This window comes from Chenopodium album, chromosome 2 (assembly GCF_948465745.1).
Source record: "Chenopodium album chromosome 2, dcCheAlbu1.1, whole genome shotgun sequence".
NCBI lineage: Eukaryota > Viridiplantae > Streptophyta > Magnoliopsida > Caryophyllales > Amaranthaceae > Chenopodium > Chenopodium album.
The window spans coordinates 31671490-31677676 of NC_137835.1; positions in this window are offsets into that span (position 1 = coordinate 31671490).

Below are 6187 nucleotides of genomic sequence, written 5' to 3' on the forward strand. Positions count from 1 at the left end.
ATGCCTAGGGTCTTGCTATTATTATGCTTTATTTTTAACATGATTATTTTTCTGTTTATTATGATTATTTTGATTATAATTTATTATTATTTATCATGTTGCTTGATATATATTTATTGTTATTGCTTGATCACACCTCTTATGCATGTTTAAAGGGAATTGGTACTTGTAATCACGCTTATATAAAATAATTAATAATCTTGTTAGGTTTAATATGATTATAATTCAAGTGATCGCCAATAATAGATTTATTTGTGCATTAAAGTTCAACCAACATAGATAAACAAGTTTAGGGGTAAACCTATTAATTGCATGTTAGCCAAAAAGCGCACATAAGTACGATCTGAATAAAGTAGAGGCCTATTTTTAGGGCAGGTTCAATCTCTTTTAGGTTGGATTTGTACCTTCATCCTTGAACCCTATTTGGTTCAAGACCTTATGGATTTGATGATCTCTTGGATCGTTAAGGGGTGTAACCTTCACCTAGTGAACGGTTTACAAGTTCCTAAAAAACTTGTTGGCGCCTCTTTTGCTCTATCTTCTTTCTCTTTGGACGCCACCGTAGTTTAGTTTATGATCATAGTGGGGTTCAAGCTAGGGGATTAACGCTTGAAATATTCCCTACAGCATCTCTAGAAGTTGCGCTGGGTGTTGCGCGTGCCATACCAGCCCGACTCATTAAAATGCGCGCGGATTTTTCTGCGGCAGCATTAAATTTAAATAGGCGCCTCTAAATCCGTCATTATTGGATCTCAAGCACGGGCTTAAGCCTAATTATGATTTGGTTTAATTAGTTAATTGGACCTTGTTTTGTATTTGTTTTGGGTTAGGCTAGTCCTTTTGTGTCTTTGCGGTTTAGCAAGTCATCCATAAGCATTCTTCACAACGATCCAACACGAAGATAGTTTTATTTATTGTCATTGCACTTCCTGTCGGGACAGGAGACCAAAAGTAGATGTCTAGAGCAATTCGATACTTGATTAGTCAACAAAACTGATAATTATGACTCATTTATCATTATATATATTTATTAAATTGTGAAGATATTACAAAGTAGTTTGATTTGTATAATGAAAGAAAACATTAATGATTAACAAGGTAATATTTATTTGTTCAATCGATCATATGTACACATTAACACATAGTATCTAATCATCTCATAGTTTAATACTTTGTATGTATTAGTACAAAGTTATAGATTAGTAAAACATTATTTTTATTCGATCAAAAATATGAGTTGTAGTTTTAAGATTAGGAAAATATCATTGTTTGGTAGTTTAAGTATAATGATCTACAGAATCACTAACTTCTATTTTAACACTCCCTCCATCTCTTCATTTTGTCCCTTTGTCATTTTTGGCGTCAAACTTTGAAAACATTGACCTTAAATTACCACTAATCTATAAAAGTAATAAAACAGTAAAACTTAATTTAGTCATGAGACTCATGAGTCATGACTCATGAAGTCATGAGTGATCTTTTTAAATTTGTCTCATTATATATTTTATTAATATCACGTTTTCATAATTTTTACGTGTATGAAAATAATGATATAAATGTTTTAATACGCTTCTTAGAGACTGATCCCGATCAAATGGGGCAAAAAAATACGGATCACACAACATACACGGATCACCACTCTCAACCATAGAAAAAAAAACAATCTAAGATTAACTTCTTTCTCCTATATCATACATAGATCACCATATAATCTAAAGGCTGGCATTTAAAGAATAAAAAAAACCAATGGTTAGATTTTAATCTCATACCTTTTGAAACCCTAATTCCACTTTACCACTTTCACTCTCTATTCTATAGTCACGGCACCTCATTCTCAGTTATCCCTTGATCTAGGGCGAGACTAGGTCGTTGAAAACTAATATACCATTGGTTAAAACAAAATTTATAATCTCTTAACACACCCCTACACAAAGCATAAAGTAAGTCGAGGGTCGAACCACTAGGAATGGGAAATGAATGCTAAAGTCAAAGCTAAGCTTTTTCGAAGAAATAAAGTGAGGTGTGTGTATCCAAAACAATCAAACAATCAAATGAAACCAAATTTAACAAGCACTAGGGTTAGGATTCACATGTACTCGGAATGGACATAGCTAATTGGGATTGGAGATGACTAAGTCATGTGTTGCAAGGGAAAATCAACTAAGCAATCAAGAGAGTAAGGTAGGCTAATCTCCTAAAGGTCAAGTTAGCGCCAACTACGAGAGACTCTAACTAGGAGCCTTGCAAACCTACTCAATTGACAAAAGCAAGCCACATATCAATTTTCCGTATCAATGCAAGCCTACAATGCATTCTAGCATAACAAATCAAAGTTAGCTACTCTTCAATTAATCACACACATGCACTTAATCAATTAACCAATTTAATCCCAACATCAACTCCATCAATTTCCCCCAATTAGCATCAATCCATCACTCATACATGCTTCACCATTCCCCTAGTAAGAGAACTACTCACAATCCATTGAAATTAAGATCAAAACTAAACTAATCAACAATTTAATCATCATCATATCAATAGAACTAATTCAATCACAAATTCAATTCAAACTTGAACAATCAACAAAACAATAGAAATGATAAGCTGAAAATTGCATTAAAGTAAAAGGAATCCTTGCAAACTTGCTTTCAATTCAATGGAGAAAATTCTAGAATTAACAATCTTCAATCATCAATCAACAATCAAGAACTTATCTCTCTACAATCTAGAGTTTCTCTCTCTAAAATTCCAGCCTAATTTCTGAATTAATTCTCTCTAATGATTCTCTAATTATCCTCCCTCTAAAAATAGAATGAAAATCTATATATAGTAAAACTAACTAAGAGAAGTTAGTTAGATCGTCCCCAAATAAACCCATACAGGCGCGACCAACAATAAGGGGGAGCGCGGCCGCGCAAAACTGGGTACGGAACAGGGACCCAGACAGGCGCCCCCGCGCCACCAGGTTGCGCGACCGCGCCATGGTTGCGCACGCCCGCGCCTGGAAGCAGGGGAGCCCTCTTCCCTATCATTCCAATGCTCCTCGTGCGCTCCATTTAATGCTCTTGATAAACACAAAACCTTGCAGTTTCTAAACTCCATGTTTGCAGGATCAAGACTAGGAATAATGCCCCCACAACTTGAATGCACAGCTCAAGGTCTTTATGACTTGCACTTCTCCATGCTTGAGCTTCAAATGGAGACCACTAGGAATCCTAATCAATGCCAAACTTGTGAAGAGGCTCGGGAAACTTGGAAAACAACCTTAACCTGAAAAATAAAGGAAAACAAGCAAATAAAAGAGAAAATAACAAAATAACCAAGAAACAAAGAAATCAAACTAAGAAAATGCAAACTAAAAGAAATAAAGAGTAAAATTAAGGAAAAGCTAAGTAAAAGAGCTATATAATAGCATGAAATTCATCCTAAAGAGAATCAAATGAGTGCCATAAATGACACTCATCATCCCTCATTCATTCTCAGATCTCCCTTTCTCTCATCTCATTATCAATTATTTGTTGCAAATCTTGCAATTGTTTAAACTTTTAAGCTAAGTATTGTTGCCGCTAGAATCTAATCAGCTGCTACGTTCCCAGAATCCAAATCTCCCTGAGCTCTAAACCTCTCTTTTTTCTTCCAGGTATAATCTCTCTTCCTCGTACTTCTTACGACTAATTTAATCTTGATTTATTTTAATCAAGCTATTATTGTTTAGATCCTCTTGATTTTTTTTGTTAATTTAGTTTTCTAGTGTTTTTTTTTTTTTTTTTTTTTGTTAATTCAATTTTCTCAATACATACATGGACAAAAGATTTATCGCCTTTTTTCCATCTAAATTCCCTCTAAAACTATTATCCAGCCAAGTACAAATCTTTCCAAAAAGTAAAGAATACCATAAACGTCAAGGCAATTTTGTAAGGCGAAGAGGGGTGGAACTAGGTCGTTGAAACTAATCCTCCCTCGATTAAACTAAATTTATAAACACTTAACAAACCTATATATTAGTATAGAGGCAAGTTAAGGGTCGAACCCAAAAGAACGGTAATGTTCAAGCGCTCTCAATTATGCGCCTAAGCTAGGTCGAAGTCTTAGGATTAAAGGTAAACACTAACCAACTAACAAAACGAAGAATCAAACAAATAAAACACTAGGAACGGGGATTAACAAGTAATCATGACAATTGTAACAACTTGTAAATACATGCAAGTCGATGGTTGTGAAGACTAAGGGAAAGCTTAATCAAAAGAGTCAATAAGCTATCTCTTAGAGGTCAAACTAGCACCAACTACGAGAGACTCTAACTAGAGGCATCACTAATCAAGCTCAATCAACAAATGTAAGCTACAAATCAATGGTCTGTATCAATGTAGACCCACAATGCAATCTAGCATAATTCTGAAGGTCTAATCGAATTACACAGATACAAACTTTCATTAATCACTTTAATCTCAACAATTAATCAACATAATTCCAAAATTAAGCACAATCAATCATACAAGTTTCACCCAATTCCTAGCAAACAACTACACTAACTTCATCATCTAATCAACAAACAACTAAACAAATCAATAATCAACAATATATGAAGAACAACTACACTAATCAACAACCAAACATCAAAATCAAACCAAACAAATATGAAATCAAACAAAGCAATAAAATGAGATAGACTTTAGAATGCTCATTGACAATAGAGAAGATCTACAATGCAATTGACACCATTGAATCTTCAATCTCTCAGTCACCATTGAAATTCCTCACTTCTCTCTCTAAAATCTTCTCCAAAACTAATCCTAAAACTAGAGAAAGAAGCTCTCAACTAAGCTAAGAATATGATCAAAATCTAAAATAAAACTTGCTTGCAAAAATTGGGTTCAAAAGGGTATTTATAAGTGACGCAAAACGAAGAAGATCGAAGTCGGAACCCGCAGAGGAGCACCCGCCCGCGCAAAAGGGAAGCGCGCCCGCACTCTTCTGGGTTTCTTCGGTTCTTCTCGCGGCTTCATGCGTTTGCTAAGGTCGCACGATTATGATGATGATGAACACAAAGAGAGGCAGTCCCTAAAGCACTTTATTGTGGGTTCAACACCCCATATTCATGAGAGCAAGGCTTGAGGGCGCAAGAGCTAGAACTTGGAGAATCCACTTCCTTGCACCTTGAGCTTTCCAATTGCCATGAGATTGCTCCTCAGGCTTCCTCCACCTTAGTAAATAACCAATATCAAGACCCGAACCTCGTACAATACCTACAACCAAAAAAATAGAGCAAATAAAGGTGAAAAGACTAGAAAATCCATAGAAATGCACAAAAGCTACAAAATAAGAGACGAAAGGTAAGACCAAGACCAAATGGATAAGACTTAAGCATTTATTAAGCATTAAATCCATGAAAATAAGGTAAAAACAACTTAAATTCTCATCAAATGGGTGCCATTTATGACACCCATCATAAGAAAAAGTTATAAAAAAAAATGATTGTATAACGTGACATAAATAGCAAATACCAACCATATATAGAGCCCCAAATCCAACTAAACTCTCTATATAGAGTCATACAGATGAATCAGTTGAAGTGAAGGTGGTTATTTAATCTTGTCTTCCCATGTTTTCATCACAAACATGAAAATGATCTGGACTATCTAATCATCATAATATATGAGGTGATCAATATTCTTTCTCAATGATATAAATGGTTAATAAATAGTGTTGAGTTTTTCATCAAAATCATAGATAATATGCTTTTGTCCATCTATAATTTCTGTAATTATTGTCAATTTGTTGTTTTTTTTTCTTGCGTATCTTTATGTTAGTTGATTTAATTTTGTCCATTCTTATATAAAATAAAAAAGTCAACTGGGTTGTCTACCAAATGTTTTATTATATGTTCTTTAAATGGTTATGACTTTCTTTATTGGATGATAGAACTGATCTTGTGATGTTTGCGTGAACACCTTGGTTTCTAGTATTGTTGTTGTTGTTGTGATTGGTGGTATAATGAAGATATATGTTATTTACAATGTCCCTCTTAGAGATGGGTCCATCAAATGTGTTGAGGTTATCATGATTTCTTCATAAATCATAATGTCTGTATAATTTCATAATTGATAAAGTTGCACTATATCATATGGCAATCTACTGTACAATGTAAAGATTGAGCTACTTCTTTATTAGCTAAGCAATTAGGAGC